General features: G+C 42.9%; 1 protein-coding gene across 1 annotated transcript in view; it reads left to right on the forward strand.

Moving 5' to 3' along the window:
• Nucleotides 1–270: 270 nt before the first annotated feature.
• Nucleotides 271–19,268, forward strand: part of LPAR3 (lysophosphatidic acid receptor 3) — an 86,967-nt gene continuing 67,969 nt past the window's right edge. The window contains exon 1 of the mRNA XM_032296405.1: nt 271–471. The gene's annotated coding sequence lies outside the window, so the exon portion shown is untranslated. The remainder of the gene's footprint in view (nt 472–19,268) is intronic.

Genomic DNA, 19,268 nt, shown 5'->3' on the forward strand with positions numbered 1-19,268 from the left:
ACAGAGGGACTGCGTTCTAATTCGGAGCTCCGAGGTATGGCTCCGAAAGGCTTGTGGGTGCTAGCGGTCCTTTAGTGGGCGCCTCTCCCACTCAGGGCGAACCACCCACCTGGGGACGATCCCAGGCAGGAATTCGTCAGCAAGAGCGCGCAGCTTGCGGCCTCGCCGGTTGGGGGCGCTCTCCCGTGGGAACTTCGGACGCGCCCCGCAGGGCTGGGTAGGGCGGGGCAGGGCGGGGCCGCTGCCCCTCGGTCCCGCCCTCGCACCGCCAAACTTTTCTACTGCTCTGGCTGCGTCGCGGCGGCCGCTGGAGAAGAGGCGCCCCGCCGCCCGCTCGCCGCGTCCTCCGCCGCTGTTCCGCTCCTTGTCGAAACCCGGCGCCCGGTGACCCCGTCGCGCTTGGCCCCGAGGGCATGCAGCAGCCGCAGGGGCCCCCGCTCCCAGGCTCGGCGGCGCGGGTGAGCTTGAGCGGTGAGTCAGGGTCCGGAGCGGGGAGGGTGCCCGGAGCCGCCGTCGCTGGGGCGCGCGTTGGGAGGCCCGGGCGCAGGGGCGCCCGCGGGACCCAGCCGGCCGCTTTTCGGGGCTGCCTGGCGTGCAAGCCTGGGCTCCAGACCCACTCCAAACTCCTGGGACAGGCTCTCCCGGCGGGTGTGTGGCACAACCTACCCTTTTCCCACCTTTTGCCCCACTAGGAGCAAAAAGCAATCTAGATGCAAAACCGGCGTTGCGTCCGTCTCCGCTGAGGGCCGGCGGGCTGGGCGCAGAGGCGAGGAGAGCGCGGCGCAGGTTGCCTCTTCCCTTGCACAGGTGCTTCTTTCCAAACTCAGTCTCACTGCCGTCGATGGTGATTAGGAAGCGGGGTTCCCTCGTGAAGCCTAGGGATGTAACGTTTTTCAGCCTCCAGTTACGTCTGGTATGGGGTGTGTCCGTTGGGGAACAGCTTGAACCATGTCAGGCTTCTAAAGATTGGGGAACTAGTAACTAGCAACACTGTGAGGGTTGTTTGTTCAGGGTATGGCCCCCTCACCACTGTGACAAAAGTGCTTTGTTCTGTAGCAGAGTTACTTTATCGCTTTCCCTCAGCAAGTTGCAGCTACACAAAATTGCCTAGAAATTCCTCATGCATGTAATTTGAGGAGTGACTGTGAATATTGGAAACAATTTAGTCTTATTAAGGTAATCATTAAAATAGCCCTGAAAAACATTTGCACGTCAGTTTTTTTAAACTGAGTAATTTCCACGAAATATTTTCCCTGTAATTTGTTATTGTTATTACAACGCATTTCTTCCTCCTGCTTTTCCTCCTAAAGTAGCATTACCTGGTCTTGGGACGACATTTAGAAATAAAGGATCTTCTCACGGTTCCGACTTAGTCTGTATCAGTCAGAGAATAAAGTAAATGCCCGTTACAAACAGACAATTTCCTCTTTGCAAATAGGTGATTATTCTCGGTACCCTCACAACGTTTCATTAATGCATGAACTTTTGTATTGCTAAGAAGAGTTGCTGGGTGTTCCAGTGATCTATCAACAGTTGCTAACCCTGCTTCCCAGGGACAAGTGTATCCGATATTGTTTAGTGGTCTGAGTCGGGTAAAGAGTTTTCCTCTTTTTTGGACAGAAGCGATACAGTTAGAAACACACACCTTGGCTTCGTTAACCCCACGCTTGTCTAAACAAACGGCTGTTCTAAAAAGACCAGCAAGCAAACCCTACCAGTGAGGGTTGTGTAATTGAGATAATCTTCCAGAGTCGTCTCTTGTGCCTTGCGACTGCAAGGATCTCATTATCCTCTGGAGATCTGGGCATCTAACCGTTTGGACAACACTTATATTGATTGTCACTACCATGTAACTAGGAAAATAAGTCATTTTGGCAAAATTTTTTTCTTTTTTTGGTCTTTAGAATTCAAAACTTTGAGGTTTTGATTTAATGACAGATGACACTCCTCTTGTCTAAACCTTTCAAATGCATTTGTCAACTACCAGACTCTTTTTTAAAAAAAAATCAGGTCAGACCTATTTTAGATATCTCACTATTTTGCAGGATACTTGTTAGAACAGGCCTGCATATATTTTCTATGAGTGGAGACCGAATTGAAAACATTAAAATATGAGATTGTTTTTCATGTGTGTACACCAGAATCTATTTGAGAAACTACATGTTAACTCTCTAATTTTTCTAAAACATGTGCACAGTGGAAAACATGCACACACAGCATTGTAGCCAGGCAGCACCCAGACACATACTCTCAACATCACTTGTACACACATGCCTAAGGCTGGCTGCTGCTTCTCCAAGTTTCTCAGCCTGCTGCTGAGGAGTGGCAGTGCATGATAGCTTAAGACCAACCTCTTATTTCTTTGGGCTGGGGTAAAGGGAATCACTATAACTCAAATGGGAATCACTATAACTCAAATTACCCATTAGCCATTCTCCTTAGAGTATACATTAGTTCAAATGCTTTCTGGCCTGTGATTATATCCAACCGAGTGGTTAAGTCTGATTGCAAGCTTCTAAATGGCAGAGACCAGGCCCAAGGCATTATTAATGTGGCATAAAAGGAAGACTAAGGCTTTGCAGTCAGACCAGCTTTTGTTCCAGTCCGGGCTTTGTGACCTTGGGCACATAGCTTCACCTCTCTAAGCCTTAATTTCCTCATCTGTAAAAATGAAGATTATACCATCTTCCAAGATTAAAAGAGAATGCACTGAGCATGGTCTCTCATGTACAGGATGTACTCCTTAAATGCGGGGTTGCCCTCTTTTCCTCCTAGATAAAAATTTAAGTATTGACATTTGCGTAAACATGGGTGCAAATGGTAAGCCTTAGGTGACTTAGATATGTTGTACACACTTTTCTTAACTTGCTTTCTCTTTTCCTGGCCATGGGCCTTTTGCTGGCCTTGATGATCCTTTGTACCTTATCCTGGATTCTGTATTTGTGGAGGAGTCCTGCTATGGATAGACGAGGTGGTGGTAGGCCTGGGGAGCTGTCTGCATAAGTGCTGAGATTTTGTGCTTTTACAAATGGTGGACTAGAGGTACTTAGAGTACAGGGGTCTGTGTTTGAATCCTCGTCCCACTTTTGTGAGTTCTTGTGACCCTGAATAGACTGTTATGTTTGAATAAGTTTTTTCATTTATATAATGGGGATAATAATTACTTTTCTACCTGTCTGCATGGGTTGTTGATGGAGTCCATTAACTGATGTATGTGAAAGAGCTTTGTGCCCTGTGAAGAGCATATAAATGTTGGAATTAAAGAGGCAGGGCATCCAGATGTGGGCTGCCCCAGGCAGGGGAGGCAGAGGGGTCCACCTATGCCATCTTCACTCCACTGTGCCTTCTTGCTGACTTGGATCTCTAGTTTACTCTGCAAAGTTCTAAGCTGACCCAAGGCATTTCCCCCCACCCCTAAATTAAGCTAATTATTTAATTTGTTCTGAAAGGTGTTTGTTACTATCTGCCTGTCCTGGCAAGCCAGGGGGTAAGTACCCATTGAGAGGGAGTCTCTGACATCCTGGGTTGTACCCACCCCGCTTCATCACCCCCAGTCATATGTCCTTTATTCCTCTTCCCCTCCCTGCCTGGCCTCTTGTTGTATTGTCTATAGCCTTGAACTCCTCCCTTGCCCATGACCCCTGATACTGCCCTACTGCCATGAACCTTGTTACCCCTCCTCAGATGTATATCATTTGTACACCTCAGGCTGGTCTAGACTGGGTGTCACTCTGGAAAGCAACCCCCTTCCTGAGGATGTTTATCAGCCTCCCTAATTACTCATCAGCTAGTTCTGTGTCTACACTGTTCCCTGGGACATTAAGCTGGAACTTCTCTACCCCTGGCCTTGACTCTGCCATATGCAGATTGACCAAGATGTTATCAAGGGATGACTTGGCAGGTGGCAGGGCTAGGTTGGAGGGCACATTAGCCCCTCCATAAGTGCACTAGTTTGTCCAAAGGCCTTCCAAGCAAACATGCAATCTAAATAAAAGCAGTGTACTTGCTTTATAAATGCAGCTTTGAGGCAAGCCCCTGATCTCCCCTTTAAGCCAAGCTGTCCCGAAGCACATTCTCTGTAGAAATTCTGTAGCTGCCCCCAGACAGACTCAGACCATGTAATTCAAAATGGGCAGTGGAGGCTGTCAGCAGCATTCACTCCCTAAGAAGGTAGAAATCCAGAGTTTCAGAGCCATTGGCAGTGACTAGTTATAGAAGACCAAAGCAAGGGATCAGGTATAGAGTTTATTGGGAGCACATAAGTGAATCATTTACCCCTTGCCCTGCTTGATTTTTAATAAGTCAGTTATTTGAATGGGGGTAAGGAAGGCCTTTTTCTGGACAAAAACTATCACATGGGTCTGGTGAAGAGAAAATAAGTGGTATGATCATTTTCTATGTCTCTATGGTATTAGGATTGAAATCTCAATCTCTCCCTCTCTCCCTCCATCCTTCTCTCTCTCTCTCTATCTCTCTCTCTCTACCTACACACACACACACACACCCCATATACATCATTAGTCTTTATGCTGAGAGCAAGTTGTAGATGTTATTCTCCATCACTCTTAAACACTCCAGCATTAAACACAAAACAAAAAGCAAGCACTCTGGCCTTCTATGTAACCAGCATATACCCATCAAATCAGGAAATGGACATTGGCACAACACTGCTATCCAATCCACAGAGCCCATTCCTGTTTCATCAGTTATGCCCCAAATGTCTCTTCTATCTGTCTGATCTAGGATTCATGTTACATTTAGTTACCGTGTCTCTTCTGGAATAGTTCTTCGGACTTTCCCTGTTCCTAAAGTCCTTGCAGTTGTATAGGTCCTACATGCTGTAGGATGACTCTCAACCTGGGTATATTGGGTATTTCCTCAGAACCTGACTGAGGTCATGCATTCTTGGCGGGAATCTTTCAGAAATGAAACTCAGCTCTTCTTAGCTTCTCACAACAAAAGGCACATGGTGCCATCCCATCCCACCACTGGTCTATTGACCTCAATCACCTGGTTATGTTGGTGTCTGACAGATTTCTCCACCTTAAATTCACCATTTTTCCTTTGAAATGTATTGGTGTTTGTGGGGAAGTATTCTAAGGTTATGCAAATAGCCTGTTCCTCATTAAACCTTTACCTACAGACTTACCGTTTATTGATGACGTCTGCCTGAATTAGCCACCCCTATGAATGTTGCCAATGGTGATTTTTTTTTTTAAGACAAGATCTCACTCTGTTGCTTAGGCTGGAATACAGTGGCATGATCTTGGCTAACTGCAGCCTCAACCTCCTAGATGCTAGTGATCCTCCTGCCCCCAAGTTGCTGGAACTACAGGTGTGCACCACCATACCTGGCTAATTTTTTTTGTATTTTTTGTAGTGATGGGGTTCACCATGGTGCCCAAACTGGTCTTGAACCCCTGAGCTCAAGTGATCCACCTGCCTCGGCCTCCCAAAATGCTGGGATTACAGGCATGAGCCCCCCACCCCCAGCCTCAAATGGTGATTCTTTATTGCCATCACTCTTTCTACATTTGTTTGCAGGTGTTCTACTATAATGAAGAACTGACTTTCTTTTTCTGTCATGTTTTTATTTGGAAGTATTCATGGATTCCTTATGTATTCAATAAGTTGAAGTCTCACGATTGTTTTTTTTTATTTTAATGCTCAAATTGTGCTCAGTTTGGCTAGTGGAGACCCCTTGGAGATGCCCCTGTGTCCTTTTAACACATCCCTATCATTCATTGAGTATTTCTTTCCTGGCTTCACCAGATTATCTAGGCTCATCTTTTACTTTCCTTGATGTAGTTAAGCTTCCCTTTTAGTACAGAATAGTATTTTTGTCATATTTTTATTTGATATATTTAAGGCATACAACATATTTTCATGTATTTATCTTGATAAACATATATATAATGAAGTGATTACTACAGTCAAGCAAATTGACATGCCCATTATCTCATATAGTTACCTTTCTTATGTTTGTGACAAGAGGACCTAAAATCTACTCTCTTGGCAAATTAGCAAAACACAAGATTTACTACTATTTTTGGAGACAGGGTCTCTGTCCTACAGGCTGGAGTGCAGTGGCGTGATCATAGCTCACTGCAGCCTCTAACTACTAGGCTGAAGCATCCCTTTTGCCTCAGCCTCCCAAGTAACTAGGACTTCAGGTGCTCACCACCATGCCCAGCTAATTAAAAAATATTTTTTAGAGGAGGGGTCTCACTGTGTTGCCCAGGCTGGCCTCCAGCTCCAGCCTTGAATCATCCATCTGCCTTGGCATCACAAGTGCTGGGATTACTGGTGTGAGCTACCACTCTCAGCCTCAATACAGCATTAGTAACTGTACTCTGCACTACTTGTGTTTATATTAGTGGAAGCAGGGAAAAAGGGAAGTTGTAGATCAAAAGGTACAAAACTGCAGTTATGTAGAATGAATAAGTTTTGAGATCTAATATACAGTATGAGAATTGTATTTAGACAGGAATACATAGAACGTTGATGTGCCCATTGTTCCTGGGGTATTATTGCTTCTAGATCTCTCAGAGGACAGAGCTAGGAAATATATGTGTATATGTGTACACACATAACATTTATAAGTTTTTCTGTATTCGGCTGTTTATTATAAAATCATGATTCATACTAATACCTCCAATTTCAATCTAACACCCAAGGTGCTTTCTGTTCTTCTACCTTTATATGTTTGTACATATCTTCTGTGCAGTTAGAAAACCTGCATCTCATTATCTTCAATATTTATGCTTATTTGCCTAAAGTAACCAGTTTTCGAAATGTGAAGGTCATCCTGCCTCCTGTGTCCACTTTGCCACTTCTGCCTCCTCTTTGCCACTGCCTCTTGTCCTTGGCTGCCAGGCCTGCTAGCCTGTGTCTCTAGGCAGCTTCATCGTCAGCCTCCAGTCCCTCTAGCTCACAGCTCTGTGGGGCTTCCCAGCCTTAGTTCTAGTCTCCATGTACCTTCCCAGCCCCAACTGCCCCTCTCCACCGCCTCATATTGCATTCCCAGCTGCATGCTGATTGCTCTGTTCTGTGGAAGGAAGAAAAGAAAAGGGAGAAGAGAGAAGATGGGAATGGAAGGAAAGCAAAGATAGGAATAGTATATATATATTAAACTCTTTCATTATACGTTGCCAAATTGCCTTCCCCCAAAGTCCTATCAGTTTACATTCTCACCAACATGTTATAAGGGTACATTGTCCCCACATTCTTTTCAACACTGAGTAGTAGCCACCTGTTTACATGTTGTCTGTCTAATAGCACTCCACTTTTACCTCTATTACAGCTCTACCACACTTAACCCTGTATTATATATCTCATCTCACCCCCTAGGGTAGGATTTCTCAACCTTAGCACTACTGATATTTTGGACTAGATATTTAGTTCTCTGTTGTGGAGAGCTGGCCTGTGCATTGTATCATGTGCAGCAGCATTCCTGGCCTCTGCCCAGTAGATGCCAATAGTACCCCCAGTCATGAGTAATGCAGATGCCTCCAGATAGTGCTAAGAATCCCCAGGAGGAGGAGAGGATTAGCCCTGGCTGCTCTAGATAATGAGTTCCTGGGGGAATTTTTCATCTTTATACATGTCTTCATATATCTCTGTCTTTGTCTTACATATGGTGAACAGTGAGGGAATGTTAGTTGGAGAGGGATGAGAAGAATAAACGGTTAGGTAGAATCCACTACAACAGGACCAGTGGAACTTGTTCAGTGTAAGTATGCAACTCTCCACAAATGCAAATTCCAGGAGCATCCAACAGAGGGAATTGAAAAGGAATGTCAGCAAGGTTAACTTTCCATGGATTGCTAGCAGGTTATTATTTGTCTTTCTCAGTTCATTTCCACCCCAATTTCGTATAGACAGACAGTGAGATCTGTGGCCTATTTCAGCTGATATACTGTTTTTTGTTGATGGGGAAAGTAAAATGCTTTAGGAGAAGGTGTTAATTAATGTCATTTAAAATTGTAGAGGTAAACTGAGTTTCTTCTCTTCTGAGCTTTCTCCAAAACAGGCAAACTGACTAATGGTAATTTCTATGATGTATTTAGAGTTTTACTCTGATATTTTCATTTGATTATATGGATTTTCCCCCATAAACTCTTATAAAAAAATTCTAAGGGGAGATGTGCTGCAAGATTTTTATTGACATTTACCACAATCATTATATTTCTTCTAGATTCAGTAAATGTTTGCAAAAGGCATTAATGTGACTATGGAGAACAAATCTACACCTGTCATTTCTCTGGGGGTCAGGTGGCAGAGACTTTGCTTCCAAAAAGAGACTCCAATGGTCAGTATTGTTTAAAAAAAAAAAAGCCCTGGGCCAGAAGGATGAGAGCTGGTCAGGGTGAATCAGTCCTCCATTTCTAGTTTTCAACTCTGTAAATGGAGAATGCTGCACTGCCCGTCTCACTGAGGGATCAAATGGGGAAAGAGATGTAAACTTTGAAATTTGTTCACTGGTATGTCAGTGAATGTGTTTTGGTGGATTACTCCAAGATCCTGATGGAGTGGCTTAGAGGAAGTGTGGTAATATGGTAAGAATGTTAAACATTAGGTTTTCAGCCTGGCTGGCTAAACCCCTTTTTCCTGATTGTACACATTCATCTGGGACTCTGGGACTAAAAGGTAGTGAAAAACACTAGCTTGTGACTGTGACTAAGGTGGTAGAAGAGAGAAAGCCTTGGCCTTGGGGAGTTACTGTGGTGACCCACCCAGTCTGAGGGAAAGGATTCTTCTTTGGCTTCCCCTTCCCAATATTCTCTGTTGGGGCTCCCTTTTTCCAGCCTTTTGGGAACAAGCTCACCCTGGGGCTCAGTGAACTTTCTCTGAGTCCTCTAGACCTTGGAGTGGACTGGGGCTTTACATTTGCTACATGATTCACTTTGTCCCAATAACAAGTTAGATCTTGTCTCCCTTTTACAAAAAAGGAAATTGAGGCTCTATTTCTCAGGCCCCACTGATAATAACAATAACTAAATTAGAACTATTTGTTAGGGGCTATTCCAGGTACCTCCTTTTAATCTCTTATCAGCCTTAGGAGGACGTTACCCTCATTATCCCCATTTTGTAGATGAGGGAATTAAGATAGAGAAGTTAACTAACTTGTTGGTAAGCAAGGCTTTAGACTCAGGCTGGCTGGCTCCAGGGCTTTTTTGCATGTGAATATCCACTTTTTTCTAGCACCATTTGTTGAAGAGACTGTGTTTTCTCTGTTGTGAATTCTTGTGCCCTTGTCAAAGATCAGCTGATTGTGTGTGTGTGTGTGTGTGTGTGTTTGTTTTTGGGCGCTCTATTCTTTTCCATGGGTCTATGTGTCAGACTTTATGCAGTACCATACTACCATACATAGTTTTTTAGTATGTTTTAAAACCAGGAAGTGTGAGGATTCCAGCTTTGTCCTTCTTTCTTATGATTCTTTCAGCTGTTCAGGGTCCTTTGTAGTTCCATATGAATTTTAGGATTTTAAAAAAATATTTCTGTAAAGAATGCCATTCAGATTTTTATAGGGGTTGCATTGAATTTATAGATTGTTTTGGGTAGTATGGACATTTTCACAGTCTCCTGATTCATGAACATGAAATGTATTAATCTTTATTTGTATCTTTAAAAATTTCTTTTATCAGTGTTTTATAGTTTTCAGTGTGTAAGTCTTTTGCCTTTCTGGTTAAGTTTATTTCTCAGGGTTTTATTCTTTTTAATGCCATTTTGAATTTAGTTGTATTCTTAATTTCCTTTTTGGATTGTTTGTTGTTGGTGCATAGAAATAAATGCAACTAATTTTTATATGTGCATTTTGTATCCTGCAACTTTATTGAATTAGTTTATGAGTTCTGATGGGTGGTTTGGGGGAGCCTTTGGTGATTTCTACATATAAGATCATGTCGTTGATGAACCGAGATAATTTTACTTCTTCCTTTCCAATCTGTATGACTTTTATTTATTTATTTATTTTTCTTGCCTAATTGCTCTAGCTGGGACTTCCATAGAGACTTCTATGTCAAACAGAAGTGGTGAGAGTGGACATCCTTGCCTTGTTCCTCATCTTGGAGCAAAAGCTTTCAGTTTTTCACCATTAAGTATGCTGTTAGCTGTGGGGGCCATGCTCTCTAAATACTCAGCTCACCTGCTTATCTGCTAGTGTTTGGACCTAAATCCTGTGTTCTTCTGCCACACTGCATTGCCTCTCCTCTCCTCTCCTCCTCTTCCCCCTTTCCACTCCTGCCTCCCTGGTTTGTTTCAAGCAATAGGAGAGTAAAAATGTCAGTGTCAAGTTTCTTCACTGCAGCACTGAGCTATTCTCAGGCAGGGGGAATTCTTTCTTGGACTATAGGTATTTTAGTGTAGTTACAGGATGATTTTGTTGCCGTTCCTTGTTAAATTGAGGTGGTAGAGCATGAACAGCTAATCTGCCAGAATGCCAGAAAAATTCTGTTTCACTGAACTTTTTAGAAATTTTGAGTTATCTAACCTTTGGAAGTGCTGTCTGCCATTTATTGAGTACATCCTATGTACTAAGCATCTCGCTAAGCACTGTAGAAATATTGCTTTAATTTAGTCCTTCCAACAATCCTATACAGTTATCATCATGATTAAGCCATTTTAAGAGAAAGAAAAGGGTCTGGCCAGATTGGCAGTGTGCCAAGTAAGAGCCACTGCTGAAAGTGATGCACCTGCATCTGACCCAGGTCCAGCTGATGCCGAAGCTTCCCCTCCTCTCCCCTTACCACCCTGCCCCTAGCATGACTCACAGCCTGCCATGCTTTCCTTCAGCATGTAGGTGACCCCAGAACTCCACAGGTCTGGCTATCCTTTCTCTATCCTCTGTTTTAAATACCCACTCTAAAATGTCCTTTCTTTTCTTTGTTCTGACAAACATCCACTATTTAATGGACGAGTAGAAACAAAAAAACCAAAATAAGACCTACCGTTTAGAAGAACTGAAGACACATAACAGCGGCCTAAAAATGATGAAGCCCTGCTGGAGTCAGTTCCATGGTTGGTCCATGCTTCTGCTTTTTGGGTGGGGCCTCCCGGAAGCCCTGACTTTGTCTTTGTCCCCTGGGAAGTCCTTCCTTGTTCTTTACCCTCTGTGGCCACATCTGAACAGTGTGGAAAGTGTGTACTCCTTGTGGGAGGTGGAACATGGGCCTTTCTAGGCCAAGCTATGGCTTCCCTGGCACTACAATTCCGTATAAACTTGATAGACTTTTAGTCAGTTTGACAGGTCTGTTACCACATCCAAATTCCACTCTGAGTCAAGCTCTTAAGCATGACTTATTTTCCAGTTTCTGTGCTTGGCCCATCTGCCTCTGCCTGTCTTAAGTAGTGTGTACTCTGAAGTTCTCTGAAGCATGGACTTGGGTGGGAAGATGCACCTATACTCCAATCATTACTGCAGGCCTGCCTGCCATTGTCCTTTGCAACAGTTTACTGAGAGGCCTGTGAGATAGGCTGAGAGTGGTAATACTCTTTTCTACCCTTTGGAGCTACACAGGCCAATTGACTTTTCGGATCCTCCAAGGCCCTCGGTTTCTGGACACTGTCCATTTGTTTCCACCTTTGCTTACACACTTGCAAACAAGTCTTGCCTGAGCTCTTTTCTTTCTTGTCTCGCTAGCTAAAAGCTGTAAAGAGCAGCCAAAACAGGCTCATGTTCTGATTCTTCCAGCTCCTTCACCTAGAGCTGCAGACTTCTTGGGCAAAGAGGCTCCAAACTACAATGACTTGACGGAGACAGAAGTTAATTTTTCTTTCATGTTAACAGTACTGAGGTGAGTGGTTCAGGTTCAGAGGGTTCCCTTCATTTTGCTTCTCTGCCATCCACTAGGGCAATGCTTCCCAAACCCTCTGGTTGAATACAGGTATTCTTTACTTCTAATAAAGAAGTAATTTATTTCTGTCAAAGACCAATACTTTTGGTGTATACTCTTGTTCAGAGACAAATCCTCTGATCATGCACTCTTATCTCACAGAAATGTCAAATTGGTATAAACATTTATTTAAAAAAATTTTTAAAATTATAATAATTGTACATAATGATTTAATAAATGTACTATATAGTGATCAGATTGATCAGATCAGGGTAATTAAATAGCTATAAACTTTTCTAAGTGTTTATTCTCAATTTCTATACTTATTTTCTTGTTGATGGAAACGAGTCCATGGACTACCTGGATTTAGGCTGCCCAAAGGCTTTGCCTTGCTGAGTGTTCAAAGTAGATCACAGGCCTGTTTATGTTCCAACTTGCAGGTAGGGAAAGGAGCATGGAGGAGGGCACCTTCATCGTTTGGGCTGACCTGGCAGCAGCACGCTTTATTTAAGCTCACATTCCATTGGCAAGAACTTAGTCATGCAGCCACCCTAGCCACAAGGAGGCTGGAAAACGGAGTGTCCAGTGGTCATCCTGGTGCCCAGCTATAAGCCCATTACTCTGTAAGCAAAGGAAAATGTGATTTAGCAGTCTGTGCTGCAGAACATAAAGCTAAATAATAATTCAAAGAAAGAATTACAAAAGAAGTCATAGGGCAATATGCAATTATGGGGAAGTGAGTTAGAACAGCTGTGAGTTTAGTGTCATACCACTCATTGCAGGACTTCTTGGAAATGGAGCCTGGGGTCCTGCTGCTCCTTTAATGTGGCTTGAGGGTCGGGCCAAGGTTAACAATGCAGAGTTCAAGTGAGAAGAGGCTAAGAACCATTCTCAGCGGGAAAGTTCAGAAACCCAATACCCAAGTTTGGAGCAGTGTTTGAACTCACAAAGCTACGTCCAGAGTGATTGGTCAGGAGCAGATTCAAAGGCACGGAGCACTGTAGTAGTCAGGACTTAATGGGGCCTCAGGCATGTAGAAAAAGAACAGCTTCTTACTCATGATTGTGCCCCTCATGTCTCCAATAGTCTACCCTGAGCCCAAGGAAAACACCAGAGAGAGGGAGAGTGAAGGGTCCCAGCCCGTGTAGGTTGGACGGAGGCTTCCAGTTCCAGACCATCCTGCCAATTTGCCAATGCTTTACTACAAACAACCCTGGGTCCTGAAGTCACCATAATTTTTTCCTCTATTTTAAAATCCTGGTGTTTAAAGTTGAAACTTTTTTCCATATTGTGGCCCCATTGTCTTCAATAGCTGAGTTGAGGGAGGTTGAAAATTCATTTGGGCCGGGCGTGGTGGCTCAGGCCTGTAATCCAAGCACTTTGGAGGCCAAGGCGGGTGGATCACCTGAGGTTGGGAGTTCAAGACCAGCCTGACCAACATGGTGAAACCCCATCTTAAAGAGAAAAAAAAAATTTTTTAAAAAAAAGAAAAAAAGAAAAAAAAAAAAAAAAAAGAAAATTCATTTGAGAGTGCATACATGCTGCCCTCATGGTGCCTTTCTTCTTGTTTTATCTCCAAGGCACACTGGGTTCCTGACATGCTAAGCGGTAGCTTAGCATGAAAAAGGGCGTGAGGGGTGTTGGGGCTTGTGGTAATTATTTGGGGTCATCCACGTAGAGGAAATAATTTAAGCAATAATATTTTTGGTGGAAGAGAATTTAAAGGGAAAAGAAGAGAGGGCTGAGAACCAAGTCTGGATGTGTCTGCAATTCAAGGTTGGTGGAAAAACAGGAGATAAGAATACTGAGGACATTGGGAAAAAACCAGGAGAGTGAAGTCATGGAGGTGGCAGGAAGGGAGTTTGAAGAAGGGAATAACTTGTCAGCTTCCACAGTGAAACCGTAGAAAATAAGGACTGGAAATAGAAGATTTGGGAACTATCCAATAAAATTGAATACTTTAAAAAAATTTTGTGCCAGATTCTGTTTGTGGTTCAAAAATCAGGCAGAAGGATACCAGCCCTACTCCTAACAAGTTTAGAAGTTAAGGTTAAGACAAATATTTAATAAAATATGTTGAATGTCATGAGAGGTCACAAGTATTTCTCAGCCATTTTTTTTTCAAGTGTACCCTATACTTGCTTTCTTCTTCGATATCATCCTAACATTGTTCAACACAATTGTTATCAGGTTTCCAAATCCTCTTATATCCAACTAACTGAAAGTAACCAACTAGCTGACACATCGACTAAAGATTTGTTGTGCATCTACTACATGTCACTGCACTGGACATGAGGAACACAATCATGAGTAAGAAACTATTCTTTTCCTTAAGAAGTTTGTGGTCCGGTGGTCAAGGCTGATACATAAGCAGAGATTGCATATGCAGTGCAACATCAGGGGACTCCCCACCCACCCAGTGGCTGAAAGAGTCCAAATCTAGTAAATAAAGATCCACTTTAGGAGCATCAGTGTAACATGTATAAAAGTTCCAGTTGTACAGATTATAGAGGTTCCAAAGATGAGGATTCTCTCTGATCTTCCCCAAGCTTGTTTGTATTCAGATTAGGAGGAGCAGGTGGAAGAGCAGAGGTTAAGAATGCTACAATGAGATGAGGCTGTGGAATATGGAAGAGCTTATTCCTGAGCCCCCTTCTCAGTGCTCTGAGCCCCCAAGCTGCTTTGTCTACTTAGGGACTATGTCCCCAGGGTCTTAAGATCATTTGCCATGATAGCAGTTCCACTAAGGCTGCAGGCAACCGCTTTTCTGAGAGCAACACTTATCCAGCATCCCCCATGCCTGGCCAGTCATGGAAACACCACCGTGTAGGATAAACCATGGTTTACACCTAGGTGTAGCTCTGTAGCTACATTTGATTGCTTTTGCCTTGCATCGGGCTGCAGTGTCCCTTGGCTGAGGTTGTCATTACCTTACCCCTTGCCAGTTATCCTAAGAAAAGTCTATTGCTTCCTTCTCTGTAGTGTCTAAATTCAAATCTGGCTAATCCTTAGAATTAACACGTGTATCCATATCATGTATGAAATTTCCATGGTGCAGGAGGCCGGAATACAGTTAGAGTTGGAACTGATTCTGAATGACACTGAAGGACATTTGTGAGGTAGACTTTAGTGTGCAGGAAACCGTGGGTAGATCACTCATTTATTGAATCACTATCTGCAGAGAAATTTACTAGGATTTTGGTATTTGTGAGGGGACATTGAGGACATCAAAAGAATTGTGATACTGGTCCATGCTCTTGGGAATGTGATGTATTCCTCGTTCTTTCTCTTAGAGTTGTTATATTTATAATTAGGACATGCGTACTAAATCACTCTAAAATATTTAAGAAAGTCCATAACATGTATGACTTTTCAAATAACAGTTTATGTTGTTATTACAATGTACTTTAAAAGACAACTATAGAGTTCCATGGGAAAGAGGTGATATACTCAATCTAGAGCTGGAGCGGCAGGGAAGGGTACTATTTACAGAGTAAGGTCAGAGATCATAGAAACCAACAGAAGATGGTGCAGTGTCCCTGAGCTAGAAACACCAGGGAGTGGTTAGCACCTCTCAACCTGAAAGCTAGGGGAGGGAGAAGGGGAGGTTTCCTGTATCTAGAGGGCTGCCTGACGGTGGTTACCCAGTCAACCTACAGCAGCCTGGAGGGAAGGAGGCAGGAGAAATCAGTATTTCAACCTTACCCTCCTCCCTCCTTCCCATCTCTTGATGTGCCTTTCATTGGCAGAAGCTGGAAAGCAAGGAAGCAGTCCCTAAGGGCCAGCCCTGTGGGATACAGTGTAGGGAGGGGAGCTAGAGGATGCACATGATGAGATTAGGCACAGCCTTCGAATGTGCGTTATATTCATTTACATGACCTGGGTACCTTTACTACCAGACAAGAGTAGGAGAAGGAGGGAGGTAGAAGAGGAGGGGTATGAGATATGAGCCTTCCTCTCTAGTGATGGATCCTGCTTTCTGATCAAGGCATAGGATTCTTGAGGAGCCTTTCTGGCTTGTTTGTTTAGCAGTAACAGTGTTTTTCTTTAGTATCTTTGAAGCCTTGATTAGAAGAACTGTTTCCCACTACAGCTGCATGCTTTAAACATATTATTTTCCTTCCTATGTAGAGTTTGAAGATTCAGACAGGCACTAACCTGGGTGTGTATGATCTCCAGAAACAAGAAGGAAATGCCATAGGTCACTGTTAACCTGTTGCTGCAACAGGATTGTTTAGAACAAACCATGTGGAGCAAGAGGCTCCTGACTATCCTTCTCTGGCCTGGAGATGGGAGACAGTCATGAAATGGAGTGAGAAAGGGAATACGGTACCACAGTTCGATTAGAACAAACAATTTAAACCAAAATCGTGTCTGTTCTGAATTTTACAATGTAAAGAAATAGAATTTCCTTTTCATGGAAATTTGCCTGAGTTCATTTCCTGATGCTATCAAGCAGAATACCAAAGATTGGGTTATTTATAAAGAGAAGAAATGGACTTCTCAGAATCTGGAGACAGGGAAGTCTAAGAGCATGGTACTGGCTTCTGGCAAGGGTCGCCTCATGGTGGAAACGTGGAAGGGAGAAGCGAGCACGTAAGACAGAGAGGAAATCTGGCCAAACTCATTCTTTTTGATCAGGAGCCCATTCCTGTGATAACAGATCCACTCACAATAACAGAGGTAATCCGTTAGTCCACCTCTTAAAAGTCCTACCTCTCAATACTACTGCATTGGGGATTAGGTTTCCAACACATGAACTTTGGGGGACATATTTATGCCGTAGCAGAAGTCATTTGGTATAAACAAGCACTTTGAAATGTCTCAAAATATATTTTTGCATATGGCAAGGTCCTTTGTATAAGAAGAAGATCTCTTTCAGCTATGAATGTTCACACTTTAAAATTTGACATTCTTGACCAGGCATGGTGACTTATACCATGATCCCGGCACTTTCGGAGGCCGAGGCAGGTGGATCATCTGAGATCAGGAGTTCGATACCAGCCTAGCCAACATGGTGAATCCCGTCTCTACTAAAAATACAAAAAATAGTGGATGTGGTGGCATGGGCCTGTAGTCCCAGCCACTCAGAAGGGTAAGGCAGGAGAATCATTTGAACTCAGGAGGTGGAGGTTGCAGTGAGCTGAGATTGCGCCACTGCACTCCAGGCTGGGTGACAGAGCTAGACTCCATCTTAAAAAAAAAAAAAAAAAAATTGACATTCTCAACCCCTTCAAATAGTACAGCTACTGAAATGTGATTATACAATGGTCTAAGGATTGTTTCCTGAATAATAGACCATGTGCAGTTATATATAAATAATATTAATTTTAAGTGTTTTGATTAGCATGTTTACTTTTTCTGTCCTTTTATGAGTCAAAGGAAAAAATGTATTAGTCATCTTTCTAGCTTAATGAGTTAGACAAAGATTAAAATTATATAATATATAAAGCAAACACAAGTAAAGATTTGTATTATGTTTAGATAAACTAAGTCAAGGCATTTGCTGATCACATAAAATTCATGTGTCACCTTTTTAGTTCAATTCTCTATGTTTTCATGTTTGCTTTCCTGTATAATCAAGAGGCTTAAGACAGTCTTTAGCCATCAGGAACATCTGGGGAACAATATCTTTGATTCTAGTTGTTTATTAAACAAGTCCTAGGGTAGAAGCTCTGTATATATACCAAGGCCTTCTATAAACCCCACTTGATTGGGAGAGAACAGTAGGTTGAGTCCCCTGACATGCCATAGGCTGTCCTCCCTGCTGAAGGGCTCCAAAACTTGCACTGACACAAGAACCCACCTGTTTATTCTGCTAAGCTCAGGCTGCAGTTTTTCCTGGCGTGTCACCATCTCTGAGCTGAAGATGACCTGAGATGCTTAAGCTTTACGTTTGTATTAAGTATTTTCCCAAGCATACCCATTGTGTGCTTGCCTCTCTGTGGCTTCTCCTCTTGAAACCCCTACTGACCAGTGTCCTATGGAGACTTTGTTGCTACGTGAAACAGGATCTAGATCAGAGCAATTTTAGATGTCCAAGTTTAAGATTTCTAAAGAGTTCTAAAGAGGCCAGGCGCCATGGCTCATGCCTGTAATCTCAGCACCTTGGGAGGCCGAGGTGGGCAAATCACTTGAGGTCAGGAGTTCTAGATCAGTCTGGCCAACATGGTGAAACCCCATCTCTACTAAAAATACAATAATTAGCTGGGCATGGTGGCAGCTGCCTGTAATCCCAGCTACTATGGAGGCTGAAGCCGGAGAATCACTTGAACCCAGGAGGCAGAGGCTGCAGTTAGCAGAGATCTTGCCATTGCATTCCAGCCTGGGTGACAGAGCAGAGACTCCTCTCAAAAAAAAAAAATAATAAATTGTTCAAAAGAAATAGCGTAACCAAACTTTAGCAACGCTAAGGGTTTAGCTTTCTCCAGAGAAATGATCTAGAATATAAAGGTAGGGAAACAGAATTGTAGCCCTACCCTTAACAAGGGTAAGATAAACATATTCGCTTTATCCAAAAATATCAGAGGCATCTCATTCTCAGTTACAGACAATATCTGTTTAAATTTAATCTTGAACAAATTGCTACTCCTCTGTTTATTTTACCATATCAAAGAGTAAAGTAACTGCTTATGAAACACAAGGGCTTTATTTATTTTTAAATTACTGTAGTGTAGTAGAGTCAATCACATGCCTCTTCTTTAAACATTATTTTTAATATTGGTTTATTTACAGAGCAGTCTTCTATATACAGAAAAATTCAGCGCAGTACAGAGTTCCTATATTATACCCCCTCCCACACACAGTATCCCTTATCATTAAATCTTACACTACTGTGGTATATTTGTTATAATTAATGAACTGATAGGGATATGTTATTATTAACTAAAATCCTACTTTGTTTAGATTTCCTTAGTTCTTACCCCTGTCCTTTCGGTGTTCCGGGATCCCCCCAGGATGCATATCCTATTTAGTCATTATGTCTCCTTAGGCTCCTCTTTGCTGTGACAGTTTTGTCAGATTTTCCTTGTTTTTGATCATCTTGACAGTTTTGAGAAGTACTGGTCAGAAATGTAGAGTGTTCCCCAGCTGGGATTTGTTTGATGTTTTTCTCATGATTAGCCTGGGGCTATGGGTTTTTGGGAGGAAGATCACAGAGTAAACTGCGATTTACTCTGTGATCTCCATCATGGAGTAACACATCTTATCAAGATTACAGACTAGCAACATGATTAATCACTGTTGATGTTGACATTCTCAACCCCTTCAAACAGTAAAGCTACTTACAACCGGGTGTGGTGGCGCACGCCTGTAATCCCAGCACTTTGAGGGGCTGAGGCGGGCAGATCACGAGGTCAGGTGATCGAGACCATCCTAACTAACACGGTGAAACCCTGTCTCTACTAAAAATTAAAAAAAAAAAAAAAAAAAAAA

The sequence above is a fragment of the Sapajus apella genome, unplaced genomic scaffold (genome assembly GCF_009761245.1).
Source record: "Sapajus apella isolate SASKATOON/1434 unplaced genomic scaffold, GSC_monkey_1.0 scaffold36, whole genome shotgun sequence".
Taxonomy (NCBI): domain Eukaryota; kingdom Metazoa; phylum Chordata; class Mammalia; order Primates; family Cebidae; genus Sapajus; species Sapajus apella.